This window comes from Eschrichtius robustus, chromosome 16, assembly GCF_028021215.1.
Source record: "Eschrichtius robustus isolate mEscRob2 chromosome 16, mEscRob2.pri, whole genome shotgun sequence".
Taxonomy (NCBI): domain Eukaryota; kingdom Metazoa; phylum Chordata; class Mammalia; order Artiodactyla; family Eschrichtiidae; genus Eschrichtius; species Eschrichtius robustus.
The window spans coordinates 37,194,495-37,211,838 of NC_090839.1; the positions used below are offsets into that span (position 1 = coordinate 37,194,495).

General features: G+C 35.2%; 1 protein-coding gene across 4 annotated transcripts in view; it reads left to right on the forward strand.

The window, feature by feature from the left end:
* The window catches only part of PLCB1 (phospholipase C beta 1), a 694,419-nt gene that overhangs the window by 54,249 nt on the left and 622,826 nt on the right, over window positions 1-17,344 (forward strand). The gene's annotated exons all lie outside the window — the stretch shown is intronic.

Genomic DNA, 17,344 nt, shown 5'->3' on the forward strand with positions numbered 1-17,344 from the left:
CTGATCTTTTTTTCCCCATGTATGGATATATAAATATATGAAAAATACAGATTCCATACCAAGCAATAAAATCAGAGTTCTTATTTATTTTTTTAAGTATTTTATTTTATTTTAGTTTATTTGGCCACGCCATGTGGCATACGGGGTCTTAGCTCCCTGACCAGGGATGGAACCTGTGCCCCCTGCAGTGGAGGTGTGGATTCTTAACCACTGGACCACCAGGGAAGTCTCTGTAAGTTATTTTTTTGAAAAATTACATTCTAAATGGCAGGTGACACCAGTACCATTGTGTTCTTGAAGTATGGTCTACATTCCCCATTTTGTTCATAGCACACATTCCTAATCCCCTTTTTGTGAAACCCAGTTAATTATTAAATAGGTCAGAGTGTACACACTACCTGAAATTATCAGATAAGTTGTTTCTTAATATCTCCTTTGTATTTACTGTTTAAAAAAAGTTAGCATTGTTTTTGCTTGATTCTGTGAAATTGTTCACTTCTACACTTTCTTTTCGAACCAATTGTTCCTAACTAATAATTTTGAAGTTTGAAACGCCCTGGCCTTTCCTGTCATGCACAAATTCTGTACTTAATGGGCTTGATACCCGCATACAGCTCTGTGTTTATGATGGCACAGCAAAGTGAAGGTTTCAGACAATCATCTTGACAGTCAGGCCTCCGGGTTGGTTGGCTGCTGTGTTTATAGGCAAAGCAAGCTGGACGCTGGGCTGTCTGCAGATAACCTGTTAAGTACATAATGCTCCGATGGCTTTTTGTTCTCAGTGCCCAAGTCACTGGCTGGTGTAAGTTGGATATTTAAGGGTGAGCATTAACTCTCCAGGGTTACCAGGGAACCATTTAATAAGTAACCAGAGGCCTGGAGATGTTCATGTAATTCTCTAAATACCCAGGTTTTGTTAAGGTGCGGTTCACTGAAGGTCACTCCACAGTTTCAAATATTTAATGTCCTTTCCCAAGTGAGTGACCCAGGTCTGGTAGACAAGCTGCTTGATTCCTTATTTGTAGCCGGCCAGTACATAGTCAGCAAATCAAGTACATAATTATTATATTCTGGCAAGGAAAAGCTGATCATCAGATGAAATAGGAGTTCAGAGAGGCTAAAATAAATCTGAGGTATAACAATTTTCATTAGATAAGAGTGTATATATTCATAAGGATTTTTGAGCTGAATACCTTTTGGGAGATTCTTTTGGGTACCTTTTAATTTTGATATATTTCAAACTTACAGAAAATTTGTAAGACTAAAACAAGGAACAGCTATATATCCTTCACACATATTCACTGATGGTGTCTAATTTTTCCCACTTGTTTCATCATTCTCTCTATCTACCAAGCTATCAATCCACATGAATTTTTTTTTTTTTTTTCTGAACCATTTGGAGGTAAGTTGCAGACACTATGTCCCTTGACCTCTAGGTAATTCTGTGTATATATTCTAGAACAAAGACATTTTTAACATTACCAGAGTATATAATTTTCAAAATCAGGAAATTTAATAATGATGCATGCTTAATTGTGGGTGTGTTTTTTTTTGATAAATTATATGCTATATAGAGAAACAAGAATATGCAAGTGAATGACTACAATTCCCACATTAGTTGCACTGGAGCAGATTGTTATGCTACATCACTGTGAAATATAGAGGACTTAATTACTTAATGGTCACATACTAGGCTAAATTTCAGTTATAAACTTGCTAGATGATCCAAAACCTGATTAGATGAGGGTCACTTTTTCAATAACTCCTTTGCGTCTTTTAGCCACTTCGAAGCTTTCTCTTTTTTCCCAGTGACTTACCAAGGAAATGATTATTGGCACTTAAGCACCAGTTTACACTGTATTTGTATAGCAGGTTTGAATTAAAAATCAAGGAAGGTTGACTTTGACCTTAATATTCAGCCATAACTGCACCTCTTTGGAGCTGGATTTTTAGGTGAACTTCATTGCTGGCATCCTTGAACTTGATCACCATATTGGATTTCTAGTTTTAAGTATGGAATTTAGTACAAATATAATGAAGATAGAAAAAAAGGTTGGCAAAATCCATCTAAAATAAAGAGAACTGCTAATTTAACAACGTACCCTATGGGATAGTCAGTGTAACAATATAAGTAACACAAACAAAGCATACTTGTAGGAAATCAGATTTTTTAAAATGTCATAAATGTATTCAGACTTTCTAGTGTAGCACTATTGTAGTAATAATTAAGAAGTTTAAATCCTTCTTCCTGATGACTTTAGGCAGATGCCTGCCTGTTAGAATTATCTGTTCCTACCTGACTCTCTCAATGTTCATTTTTCAAGTCTGTGTTTCAAGAAATGGTATTATGCCAAGTGGAGTTCTTTTGCCTTAGAAACTAATTCAAAAAATGTATGGCTGAAGTGTAGACTGCTAAGTGGTGGGGTTAAGATGAACACTGAAGAACCACATAAAGACAGGTGTAGCCAGGAGGATTACCCGCCTGTGAGAATGAGTTAGAGGTGCAGAAGGAGGGCTCATCTTCAGCTATACCTCCAGAGTATCTTAACATGCAAGCCTCTTAGTTGGCATTGGGAGTTTTTGAAAAACGAATGTAGCATCACCTGGATGATCACGTGAGTTATGGAGGTATGATGTACATCAGTCCCAAGCCAAGTATGGAGGCAGGATGGCACTCAAATCATGGACAGGAGTAAATGCCATCTGAGTGGCACCAGTGTAAGTACCTAAGGATTCAGGGGGTGAAGAGAGCGTTTTAGAGACAAATAGAGAAGACTTGGAAGGAATTGGACATGGACAAAGGTGGGAAGAAAACTTTCTAAGAAGTGGTGTAAATAAAATTATATCGCTGCAGAGAAGCAGGTAGCTGCTGAGTGTAGCTAAATATGATGGGAGCTAGGGGTGAATGTGTATGTCAGAGATCTCCAGTTTGATGGCAGTTCTCATGAAAATAGGGTGCAAAGGAAATGGTCTCTAACATCCAGTTAGTAGAATAGACTGTCCCTAATGGGTGAATGGCTTTCAAATATCCATTTTTAATACTATATATACATATATACATATATATATATTTTTTTTTATTACATCTATAACTCTGCTATGATATTTGTTCATGCACGTTACCAACGTGAGGTCCAGCCTGGGAATTTCTGCCTTTGCATACAGAATTTATGACAAAAATCACAGGAAGAATAAGATGCTGACAAAGAATATCCAGTATAAAGAGGACTGTTAACTTGACACATTTTGTAGAAGAGACTGTGGGAAAACAGACACATTCACATGTTGCTAGTAGGAGTGTAAATCATTACAATACACATATAGAGCAACTTGGTGATATCTATCAACAAGACAAATATGCTCTTTGTCCTGGAAGTCCAGCTTCTATAATTTTTCTTACAGATTCACTTATGCAGAAGAACTTTTGTGCGTTGTTTGTAACAGAAAAAGACAGAAGCCCAAACTAAATGTTTGAAAATGGGGACTGGACAAATTAACCCTGGTAGATCCAGCCATGGAATACTATGCAGCTGTAAAAGAAAAATAAAAAAGAAGAAGAATGAAGACATGCTCTATGTGCAGATTTGGAAATAGCTGCTAGAGGGAAGGCAGGAATAATCTCATTTACATGTATTTACATAAAAAAACTGGAAGAATATATAAAAAAAGAATACAAGTGTTGTGTGGTGGGTGGAAACTGGCAGATGGAGACAGGGGTGGGTGTGAAAGTCTGCACTGTGTAAACCTTTTTATACTTTAAAAATTTTGAACTGTGTTTACATACTAGTTAATGAAAAAAATTAAAAAGAGGACTATTGCATTCTTATAGGAATGGCAGAGACTGCTAGTTTTCTACCCAAACATCTATCCTAATTGTTTTGATTTTAAACCAGAACATTGTCCTCTAGGCTTAAAATAATATTTTCCCAGCTTCCCTTGCAGCTAAGTGTGGCTCTGTGACCAGTAAGATACCATGAGAAGTGTTGTATACATTTTCATACTTTTTACATGGATCTATTCATCCAGGAGGGCCTTTCTTCCTTGGCTTTTTCTTCCTAAATATAGATTTGATGTCTGGAGGCTCAGCAGATACCTTGGACAATGAAATGACCTTGAAATTGGAAACCATGTATTAAGGCAGCAGAGCAGAAAGATAGAATCATGAGTCCCTGTGGGCACTGTGGAGCCAACGTATTGGCTCCTTCCTGTTTTCTGTTATATGAAAAAAAAAAAAATCCAAACATCAAAACAAAACAAAAAACTAGCTCCTAGCTTGTGTGCATCACTCTTATTTTGACCATTACTTTGTGGATTATACATTACAATCGAATCCAGTATTTACCCTCAGTGTAGGAGAATCCTGTTTTCCTTAAGATCTTTTCTTTTGTGAACTTCATTAGGGCACTCTCAGCCTCTGCCTTCGTTGCTTCTTCAAATTTAGTCACTCTTTGGGTTGAAATAATATGGTTTGTGATAAATCTTTCCAGAGAATCATGAGATGTGACTCTTATCTGTCACTGTGTTTTACAGTCCAAAGTACTGGTCTTGGAAAAATTCCCATAAGTGTATCATGTCATTTTTCTTTTTAATATAGATGTACAGCTGAATTTTTAATATTTAATAGGCAGTTAAAATAACCATACTTGTCATGTCAGAATAAATGTTCAAATTCTCAATCGTGGACTTAAGTATGTGGAAATACATTGATTTTTGGAAAGGGACATGTCTGTGTTATTGCCATACCTATAATTCAGACAAAAAGTATAATGAGTAATAAAGAAAAAGACATGGAGACATGGAAGAAATTTATTTCTTAGATTCATGGGATATTAGTCTAGTGGTGGGAAGGGCTGATGTATTTTCAGCAAGACATCCTTTAATGTGACTAAATAAACAGTATCTATTAAGTAAACATTAACTTTTTTTCAAAAAGATATATTGTTATCTCATTGCTAGAAGACTCACAGTTTGTTCATATTAGAAGCAGGCAATTCCATCACGGTTGCACAGTACCATCTGTTTAAATCAAGATTTGCTCACTGAAAAGTGATGTAATAACTTCACTAAAGAGAAATCTTAATAGATTGAAGAAGTAAACAAATTCAATTGGTGTTTCATAATATCTAATTTCCCTTAGACCTCGAATGACTTCTTCTGGGGCCCTTATACTGATTCTAATTTGCACACACAATTTAGCAGCCTCTTTCTCTGCTTTAAGTAGAAAAAAATATTCTACAACACATTTTTACATAATTATTCTACATTATGGAGATAGGCTTTCCCACATGCTATTAAGTAAAAAATCTTTTACGAAAGTAAAGAAGAAACTATGCAAAAAGAAAATACTTTTTTGGAAAGAAATTTAGAAGATACAGCAATCATTTGTCTTTATGTCATGCAATATAAGGCTTCTTCTCCTCATCATAATACAATAATTTACACAGATAAAGGTCATATGGCCTTTATACCAAGTATATTCTTTATTTATTCATTTCTGTGTTCATTATTCTGAAGGTATTTATTGATCATCTACTTTGTGCCAGAACCTTGGAGCTGGAGATAATAGAGTTGGTCCCTGATGTCATTAGAGCTGTGTAAAGTAGTCTTACAAGAATGAATTCCTCAATAAATGCTGGTGATTACAAACTGAGATAGGTGCTAGGGAGGGAGAGTAGGCCATCCTGCAAGAGTGCATGACAAAGGAACCTGACTCAGTGCATGGGCTCAGAAAGCCCTGAGCAAGTGGGAGCTGAAGCTAGGTAAAGTGTGGGTAAAAGTGGGGTGCACCTCATGTTCTAGGTGGATGAATCCTGTGGAGCTTTGCAGTGTGGGGAAGCTTTACCTCTGCCACCTGTAGAGCTTTACAATGTGAGGCCAATGCGGCTAGAGCTTAGAGAGCAAGAGGAAAAAACAAGTGAGAAAAGAGGGAGAGAGAGACTGAGTTTTAAGGACTACCTTCTTTATCCTACAACCCCATATATTTTGTAACCTTTGATTTTGACATGATTTTAGATCTATGTAAAAGTTGCAAAAATAGTACAACTTCCTCTAATGTTACATCTTACATCATCACAGTATAATTTTAAAAGCCAGCAAATTAACATTGGTTCAATACTATTAACTAATGTATAGACCTGATTTGAACATCACCAATTTTTCAACTGATGTTTTTTTGTTCGAGAATCCAGTCCAGCATCCTGTGTTGCGTTTGGTTTTCATGTTTCCTCAGCCTCCTGAAATCTGTGACAGTTCCTCAATCTTTCCTTGTCTTTCACGTCCTTGATACTTTTGGAAAGTATTGGCCAGTTATTTTGTAGACTGTATCTCCATTTGAGTTTGGAGATTTGGGATGTTTTCTCATGATCAGATGGAGGTTATGTGTTTTGGGCAAGAACATCACAAAATTGATCCTGTGCGCTCCTCAGTGCATCATAACCAGGGAGAAAATGATCTTCTGAAGTATCATTTGACAATGGGCTGTTTGACCAACTTGCCTCTAATTTGAGCTCTGCATCATTATTGAGCAAGCTCTTGATGGCTTGCAGTTTTAGCTGCCTACTCTCCATTTTACTCACAAATGCATAGAATAAGGAGGGAAAGATGGAATTATACTTTACAGTTTAGCATTTTAGTCTGATATTTTTTCCTACATATGTTGAAATGGGAAACTAAAATTGCACACCCAAATATTGCGAAGTGTTCTTATAAGCTGGGGTAGGAGGAGGGGTAAAGACAGTTGCACTGAAGTGGGCTTGGGGAGGGGGGTGCTGCTCAAGTGCACCTACCCCTGCAAACAGCCTCAAAGGTATTCCTTTCAGTCTTGCTGTCGGTCAGAACCTTTGCTCCCTTTCCAAGGAATCCCTTCCGCATCCCAGTTTGCAGAGGCTGTGACACCATGGAAGAAGCAGTGGTAATGGACAAACGGACAGGCACAGACAGGCAGAAGCACCAGACCCGACTATCTGGACAGAAACATGTTAACTTTTGAGTATATTTTGAGTTTTTTTTCCTATGTGCTTATACATAATTGTTTACAAATATACAATTATATTTACCAAAAGTAGGATAATTATACACACACACACAATTTAGTTGCTTTTAATAATAGACATATTTTCCTTGACTATGAATACAGAGCAATATTATCATTTTTCAAGGCTCAACAGTATTCCCTTCTGTATTCTATATTCCATACTGGCTTGAATTGGTCTCATATTGTTGGAAATTTCACCATTCTCAACATTGTTGCAATGGATATCTTTGTATGTTGATTTTGCATTCTGCCCAGATATTTCCCTTTGGATAAAAGTCTAGAATTGGAATTATTAAATCAGCCTTATAAACATTTGAGTCTGGTTGCATATAAATTGACTTCCAGAATAAGATTGTTCCAATTTTAACTCCCACCAATATGAAACTGTCCATTTCCGTGAACATTTGCCAAAATAAGAAGATTTCAACATATGAAGATATCTCACTGTTGCCTCAGTTTTATTTCTTTGATTGCTTTGAAGTTGAACCTCCTTGTATATATTTTACCTTCTTTTATTTTATCATTTATTTGTAATTTGTTAGTTATAGTTTACTTATTTTTCAACTAGGTTGTATGTCTTATTGATTTTATAGATTTACGTATTAGTGATGTATCAGTTATACTGCAAATAAATCTTCTATTTTGTAACTTATTTTTTAACTTCATAATTACTTAAATATTACTTATGAAATAATTAAAAACACAAATAACATAATGGGCATCTTTGTACCTATGGCTCATATTTAATATATAATAATGAAGCAATACTTGTGATTACTGTGACAGGTACTTCTCCACGAATTTATGAATTTTAGCTTATTTGATGCTCATAAAAATTATTTAAGAGAGGTCCTGATTTTATATCCATTTTACAAATGAGCATACTCAGGTACAGAGAGGTTAAATAAGTTGTCTAAGCTCACAAAGCTACTGAATGGAGACACTGGGATTCAAAGTCAGACAATTGGTTTTAGAGTTCATGCTCTTATCACTACATTTTATTATTAATTTAAAAAAAAAATCTTTATTTATGGTGGATACGAATTCTTTGTTGAATCATTTGCACTGCAAATATCTTCTTCCACTTGGAAGTCTCCCTTTTAATTTGCTTATGCTATCTTTTGACATGAAGAAGTATGTCATAACTGTTGTATGACCATAATAATGAGGTCAGTTTTATCAATCTTTTCCTTTGTGGGTTATGCTTTTTTGTGACATTCTTAATAAAACCCATCCCAACTCTTGTATCATAAAGGTAGGCTCCAATACTTTCTTCAAAAAGTCTCCAATATTTATTTCATTCAGAGCCTTAATCAACATGGAATTGATTATTCCGTTTGGTATGGGGTAGGAACGTCATCATTTCCATTTTGTCATAGAAAACTTATAGTCTCAGTAATATTTGTTAATCTAATTTCTTTATAAAGGGCTTGGACCTCATATTTTATTTACTTCTAGGTGCTTTTAAAGTTTTCTTGTTACAGAGAATGAACTCATTTTGTTTACTACCTTGGTTATTCTAGTGTGTAGGAAATGCTGTTGTCGTGGAATGTTGATTTATTAACCATTAACCTCGATCAACTGTCTTTTGCATTCTAATCATCTTTTCTGAAGATTTTCTTGGATTTTCCATGTAGAAAAGTAATAAGTATATAATCTATACATAACCACATTTTTTCTTTCCAAACCTCTTTACCATTTGACTTTTTTCTTGTCTTCTTGAATCATCTAGGGTCTCTGGCACAATACTGAATAAAGGCAGAGCTGTCTGGATCTGTGTGTTTTCCCTGATCTTAGAGGGAGTGCTTCTCATGTTTACTGTTACGCATGATGTCTGCTTTAGAGTTTTAGAAGATACTCCTTAACAAGTTAAGGAAATTCCCTTTTATATCTGATTTGCTGAGGGCTTTAGAACAATCATAAATATGTGTTAATTTTTGTCAGATGACTTCTCTGCATGTATTGAAATGAACTTTTCTCTTCTCATGTTAGGATAAACCCTACTTGCTCATTGCTAAAATCTGCTTGCTAATATTTTACTTTGCTTCTTTATTCACAAGACAGACATAGAATTATTCTTTCCTGTACTGTCCTTGTTCAATATCAAGATAATATAGCTTCATAAAATGTTTGAGAAATGTTCTTATTTGTTTGTTTCTGTATCAGTTATTTAATGTTTTCTATGTTTCCAAATCTTCTCAGTTATTTCCTTTTAGTCCTTGGTTAATGTGTTACTAAGAAGGGGCTCCCTTGCCAATGTTATAAAGAGTCAACTCCCTTTATCTTATATTTTAGATATAGTATTTTGTTTGTTAACCTTTAAATCTTAAATGAGGTTTGCTCCTTATCTATTATAGGATTTCCTTCTCTATATACATGACCAAGATGGGGTTATGCAATTCTTATTTTAAAACCAGAGAAAAAAGTCCAAAGCCATTTTTAGCAGAAGCCTCAAATATATTCTTCATGGTACCAGCTGGGGTGCTCAAGAGAATTGCTATAGTTTTCAGGCTTAAAATAAATCTAAGTCTCTACCTAATTCAACAATATGATTCCCTACTTAATGCAGAAATAAGCCTTCATCTCGAAATATAACAGAGAATAAAATATGCTTGGGAAATCTTCTTAACTCATATAGACTATTACTCAGCCAGAGCTAAGGATTTACTTTGCAAGCAGTTAGAATTCCCAAGCATACAGAAGCAAGGTGAATAGCGCCAAAAAATAATGTGATGTTTTGCACATCTGGAGCTAAATTTTCTCTTAAGGATTTGCAATCAATGATGATACCATTGACATGATTTTAGATTAACATTGAAGGAAAATTATAACTTTTTAAAAAATGAGCAGATGCATGAATAACACAGTTTACTTTTCACATGAATGAAGACTCACAGAGTTTTTACCTGTGTTGGGTTTTATAGGTCCTTCTTGATTCTTCCCCGTATTTAATACGTATGTTAGAATGAAAATTTCCAACATGGTTAGTCTTAATATTAATTTTATTCCTCAGCCAGTATATTCAGGAAGGCAGTATTTGGGGATGTTGTTCTTTATTTATTGGTATTTGCTTACTTATTTTTTGACTCTCGTTAATGTTCATATTATACTATTTGTTACTTCAGCTGCTGTGTGCCTGCATACTGCTCACGCTTATTACAAAGTCTGTTTCTACAGTGGTATCTATCTGTCTCTGGATATTTAAGACATACATGCAGACATTAAAATGCAGAAGATATTCAACTATTTGTTGGACTAAATAATTCTGATATCATACACGGGAGGTTGCTTGTGTGTCTATTTAATTCAGTAACATATATTGAGAGTACATTGTGTGCCAGGCAATGCATTGTGTTCTGGCATTTCACGCACAGATAAAAATTTCATAATAGAGAGGGGGAGATTGTCTGCAACAACAGTCACATCAGATAATGTGATGATTGACAATCCAGTATCATGAATAATGTGTTGAGGGAGCACAGGGGAGAAATCAATCAGTTTTTCAGAGGTTTGGGGGTGGATGTGAGAGCAGAGATGAGGAAGGACATAAAGAGAAAGTAGAATTTGGTCTAGGCCTTGAAGGGAGGTGTAATTCAGGTAGAAGGGGACCAAAGCATTGAATCATGGATGCTCTTTGCTTCCTTGGGGAACGGCAGATTATATAGGGTATATGTGGTGAGCAGTGAATGGTGATTATGGACCAGAAGAGTTTAGGCTGAATGGGTTTATCCACTGTGTTTTTTATATAGATTAACCTGGCAGTTATATGGAGGATCATGTACAATGTGGAGAAAGTAAAAATCACTACACAGTTGAGAATGCAGTTCAAAGTCTGAACAATGGTAATAGTAATAGGAACGTGGGCGAGAGGTGGAATTGATGGCAGTTTAATGTGGAGAATAAGGAAGAGAAGAAAGCAAAGATGATGTAGAGGTGTCTAGTTTGAGAAACCAGAGGGAAGGTGATGTCATAAATGGAATGGAGAATTAGAAAGAAGAAATTGTTTATTTTGTTTTATTTTATTTTTAAGTGATTTCCAGTGTGGTGATGAAGAGTAAAAAGATAGTGAATTTGGTTTTGAACAGGAGCTTACCTAACTATTTAGATGGAGATGTCAGTATACGATGGGGACGATGAATTTGGAGCTCAAAAGAGTGAGATGTACATATCACCAGGACATGGGTGATAGTTGTAGAAAAGGGAGAACATGAACTTGTCCAGAGAGTGATGCACAGAGAAACCAGGTTTCTGATCAGTAGAAACTTTTAAGGTTTATCATGGGAAGGAGCCAGCCTCTTGCTGAAGAACAGTCAGTGAAATGAGGGAGAAAAGTTGGAGAATATTTTCTTGAAAATTGAAGGACAAGTGGTTCCCAAAGGGAATAGCCAAGAAGAGTGTAGATGGGAGTTGTTTAATAAGTCCCTCAGCTCTTTGCCCTTTCATTGGTACAACCCTGAAGCAAGTTCCACATAGGCTTCAAGAATTCTCCTGCAGGATTCAGCCCAGTTGCTCACAGTGAGTCACTTTTTCATTAGAATACACCTTTCATTACATTCCTCCCTTCCTGTCTCACTTCTCAACTCCCCTCCCTGGGGTCACCTCAGTATAACCAACCTGCCGTCAAATCCTTGAATCGGGGTCTTTTTCTGGGGGAAAACAAACCTAAAGCAAAATGGAAGTTTGGTTTTTTCCTTCCTCAAAATGAAAGGCTGAAACAGTCCAACTACTCACTCTTTGGACATTTTAAGAGGAGAGGCATGTGACTAGTCGATGGGGGATACAAAGGCACAAATACATACTATAGGAAATAGATAAGCTGAGGAGAGAGAGAACTTGGATGTGATGGGATAGAGACGCCATTGATTAAGAGTCAGACCAGAGGAGGATCAAGGGCTCTTCATCCCTTGAGCCACAAACGAAGAGATTGGAATGAATCAAGTTTGAGGTGTGGTCATTCTTGATCATTCATTCTATCATTTCCTACAGAAGGAGACAGACTTGTTTTCAAGCATACCCCGGGATAGTCCCTTCGTTTCAATGTCTATGGTCATTATTCATTCAACAAATACTGTTTATCGGTATAAAGCACATACTATGTGAGACACTTGTGATTTTCTGTCTTAAAGACAGGTTCCCCTTCTATCTTTTTTTTTTTTCTTCCTTGCCATTTATTTGATAACACTGGTTGCTTCTACTTTTCTGACATCGAACTCAGTTAAATTTATGCTACGTATGCCACCTATGATAATAAATTATTATCCTAGAAATGCGTTTTGCATTTAAATGGAATATCCATCTCGAAGTTGCCGTAAATTCTTTGTGGTAGGGCTTCCCTGGTGGCGCAGTGGTTGAGAGTCTGCCTGCCAGTGCAGGGGACACGGGTTCGAGCCCTGGTCTGGGAAGATCCCACATGCCGCGGAGCAACTAGGCCTGTGAGCCACAACTACTGAGCCTGCGCGTCTGGAGCCTGTGCTCCGCAACAAGAGAGGCCGCGATAGTGAGAGGCCCGCGCATCGCGATGAAGAGTGGCCCCCACTTGCCACAACTAGAGAAAGTCCTCGCACAGAAACGAAGACCCAACACAGCCATAAATAAATAATAAATAAATATAATTAAATGCAAAACGTTCATCACGGAAAAAAAAAATGTCTATCATGGCAGTATATCCTTTCTATCAGTTTAAAAAAAAAAAAAAAATTCTTTGTGGTAAAATCCACTGATCATAATAATCAGGAAAGACAAAACTAAAAATTTAAATTATTTAAAATAGTGATTTAAGAGTGTTGCTGTGAAATATAGTGGGACTATAGAAGGTAGTTAATATTCTAAAACTTGCTGAAATAAAGAAAAATGAATTTTTCTTATCTCATTCTGTTATCTGGTTCTTCTCTGCAATCTAACTGTATTAGTGTGCACATATTGCATTTATATAATTAAAAGTCTTGTTGATACACCACCTATGAAGTAGTCTTGCCAAAAAAAAATCAAACCTGACATTTGTGAAACCTCTAGGTCCAACTACTGACTCTTTGGAAATACTAAGAGGAGAAGCATATGATTAGTCCATGGGGGATACATAGGCACAGTACATATTACAGGAAATAGGAAACTGTTTAGGACAATCAACCTGGTTTACTGAATAAATAAATTGCACGAAAAAAAAAATAAAACAGAAGGAGAAACTATAGTTTAAAATACTTAAACTATAGGGACTTCCCTGGCGGTCCAGTGGTTAAGGCTGCATGATTCCAATGCAGGGGGCATGGGTTCAATCCCTGGCTGGGGGACTAAGATCCCACATGCTACCTGGTGCAGCTAAAAAAAAAAAAATGAATAATAATAAACAGAAGTGTTAAAAAAATACTTAAACTGTACAGTTATTTTAACCAATTGCAATGTATAGTCTTTATTAAGATTGTGGTTTAAAAAAGAATTATGACCTTTATGAGATAACTTGAACATTGAGTATTTGATGATATTTAGGAATTGTTGCTAATTTAAAGGTGTTTTTGTTATGTTAAAAGATAGAATCCACATCTTTAGAGATGCATTCTAAGTTGCTTATAGATAAAATTACACGATACCTGGGATATAATTTAAAATAGAACAGAGCAGTGGGAGGAGAGGATGGTCTGTGGATGGGACAGATGGGCCATGGGTGAATAATTTGAGGGTGGTTTACAGCTCTGAGTGTTAATTATACTCTTCTGTGTACTTTTGTGTATGTTGAAAATTATACATGATAAAAACATGAAAATTAAATTAATAATATAAAAATAGATCACCTCCAGTGTGTGAACAGAACATGATTTATGTTTCTATGAAAAATGTTTTATTATATAATACCATGGTTTCTTAAATTCATCTGTTTGATAGAAATAAGGTTAACCAGTTCAAGAATCAATTAAAATCATCCTATGATAAGTTTCATTGCAAATCCAGCTCTGACCTTTGTTCACAGAAGAAAAGAATATGAAAATCACACATTTGTGCATGTTCTTTCCCTTACTCATGGCTTGTATAGATGTTAGCACAGTGTTTTTATTTCTGAAGATATTTCACCCTTCTCCCATCTTTCTATTACCCTTCTTTAAATTTTAATCATTACCATACATTGCCAGTATTTTGAATAAGATGTCTAAATCTTATATGCTGTTCCTGCATTAAATTTGCTTAGTTTCAGAACTGCATAATTCAATAAAATGTGGTAGAAATGATAGGTAATTTAATAATGGAGTATAAAAGTATTGCTGTATTTGTTACCTTTTTAAAGGAAATGTCCTTAATCTGAGTTGGAAATTGTTACAGTTGCTTATGTAATAGAGTAATTTGGTAAAATTAATAAAATTTATTTTTGGAGCTGCATCTAGATTTTGCTTCTGCCTAAAATATGAAATACAAAATAAATAATGCATTATACTGTGTCTTCACTAGCACAGTTTTTAATTATTTTTATTCCTAAGAATGGTATGTATGAAAAATTATCAGAATTGCTATGCTGAATCATATAAATGTATCCCAAGAAAATATTTCAAAAATGAAAATGTACACGAAGATAGTCACTATAGTATTTTCTAGACTAAAATAATTAGACATGAGTTGAATGATAAAAAGTTGCAAAAAGTAAAAGTAAATCATGGTATTTCAGCAAATTGAATTATTGAACTACTATGAGAAATGGATTTTTAAAATGAAGCAATATGGAAATGTTTAGATATGAAATTATGGAAAAAGGCAAGCAGAATAAAAATTATGCTTTCACTCTGATAATAAATATGTAAAATATGTTCATTTATAAAGACTGGAAGAGTATATTAAAAATGAAGCCAGCTGTTGCATTATAGTGGTGCCATTAAGGGTGATTTTTTTTTTTTCTTTAAAATTCCCTTCTGTTGTTATAATGAAAAAAAAAAGTTGTAATGAAACAAATATACAGAAAACAAAAAATTCTGCTATGAAAAGCTCTAATTATTTCAAATACAGTTCTAAAGGGAAGAAAATGGAAGATTAATTTTAAGTCAACCCTAAGAAATACAATAAATAAATTGCAATGTACTGGCACATATTTTAAGTCTAGTTTATATTATAAGAGACAATGCAGGACATCTCATAGCTCTGTCCTTCTTAAACAGAAAGGGGAAGTGCTTTGTACATTCTATACTCTTAATGAATCATTGCATCAACAAGAAGATGAACTTGATCCATTTTCAGCAATGACCAGTGTCCAGTACAGTGCCTGGCCCCAGGTCGTCACTTACAAAACACTAGTGGAGTGGTTGAAGGGATGCTCTTGAGTCCCTGCCTCCCAGAAGCAATATTTTCTTCAACAATGTCACATTTTATTTCTCTTCAAGTTCCTTTTTCAATAACTGCCTCCCTTTTCCACCTACATTACAGCTCTAGAATTATAGATAAAAGTTTAACAGTTCTGGCATTTGAGTCCTACTCTCCCTATATTCTTGAGGGGTATTTGCATTGCTGATGGAGGGAAGAGGTTGGGGAAGGAGTTGACTTTTTGCTGGGGGTTATTGAAGTGCCAGGCATTTTCAAAACATCTGGTTGTTTGTTTCCCATTGTCAGGATCCCAAAGAGTAGACAGGCATTTGAACCAAACTGTAGAAAACTGTTTTTGTTTTTCTCTTTCTTCCCCCCAGACACTGTGGGTCCTCTTCTAAGGTTTTGTCCCATAGAGTTAAAGAAACTCTTGGAACGTGGGGTCAGAAGGCAAGATCATGCTTTGGAATGTTTCTAGAGCTAATTCCTTTTTACTGTACAATTAACTTAAAATTAGAAACTCTGAAAAGCTGGCTTCTTTTTGAAAGGAGATTATGGACACAAATTTTGATAAGGGCTGGCAATGGAAGAGGAAGGGAGGAGGTGTCATTTTTCTGTATATTAGTAAACACAGACATGCTTGTTTCATTCCACCACTCACATATTGCTACTGGGAAGCAAATATTTCCCTCTCTCTTGTTTATGCAGTACATTTAAAAAAGTTAATTAAAGGGTTTAACAGGCATTATTTCACTAAACACACAGAAGTCTTAATAAAATGTAGACCTATGCTTAGTATCGTTACATCTCTTTTAAGATGTAGTTTTCTTAGAGTGTGAAAATATGGTCTCTGTGCCAAGGAGTTTATATGTGCTTTTTGACATACATGTTGTATAGATATCAAATATGAGAAATTTGCAAATCAAATTAGCAATGAGGACTAAAGTAATGTTTTTCATTTATTTCATGAGATTGTTGAAAATAACTTAATAAAAAATGAAAATATTGTTTCAGATAAGTTAGTGTGCAAAATAAGCATTTTATTGATGAACTTAATTTGTTTAACCAAAGCCACAGATCAATGAAGTAAAATGGAGCACAGAAGAGATTTTGGTCCTGCATGATACTAACATTTTCCTCAGCTTTTGTCTTGGCTTTTTTAGTGAAGATTATGGTCAGGTGGTCAAGATTGAATTAATATGTTTGTTTCTAAAAGTGCTTTGCTCGCCGTTATCTTTGGAGAGTATGATTGATACTGGCAGAGATAACAGTAAAGAAAAATTGGTTCTATGGACTGTACAGATGGTCTTTGAGGGGCAGCTGCCCTGACCATAGGAACTCTGATTGCCATTTAATTAAACTTGAGTGCAGAAGAAAAGAGCCTTTAAAAAAAAAAAATGAGTATTGAGGTTACACAATGTGTTTAACCTTAAGGTATGTCAACAGTTGTAGAATAAAATGAACAGTTCACAGGAACAAACCAGTATGCAGTTTTACAGGTCAGCCACCAAAATGACTTTTCCATTGTAACTGAAAGTAGGAAATAACTTTCCTTGGCAAATGTAGCATTTGTTTTCAGAGGAGTTATTGTCTTAAAACAATGGGTATATGTAAAATGTAATTTAGGAAAAGAAAAGGAATGTGTAATTTTATGGTAATTTTGCTGTGGTGTGTTATATTGTTTCACTTCTCTAAACTTAAAAATTTGTTTTTGTCATTTTTTAAATTACAAAAGTAGTACTTGCTTAATGAAAGTAGTTGATGATTGTCAAACTCCAAAGTCAAAATCCCAGTTGGAAAAGAAAAACCAAATGTATCTGTATGTGAAATAAAAGTATAATTTCTCTTCATTTCCTGGCCTTTCCAGAAGTCATGATTGGGGTCAGTTTGGTGTGTTGCTATACAGAGTATTTTATTCTAAGTAACAGTAGCATTTTAATATGTTATTGTAAGTAAGAGGAAAACTTACACATACATATAATCATCATATTTAGCATTCATGAGTGTTTATCCCAGCCCTGCCTCTATTTAAGTGCT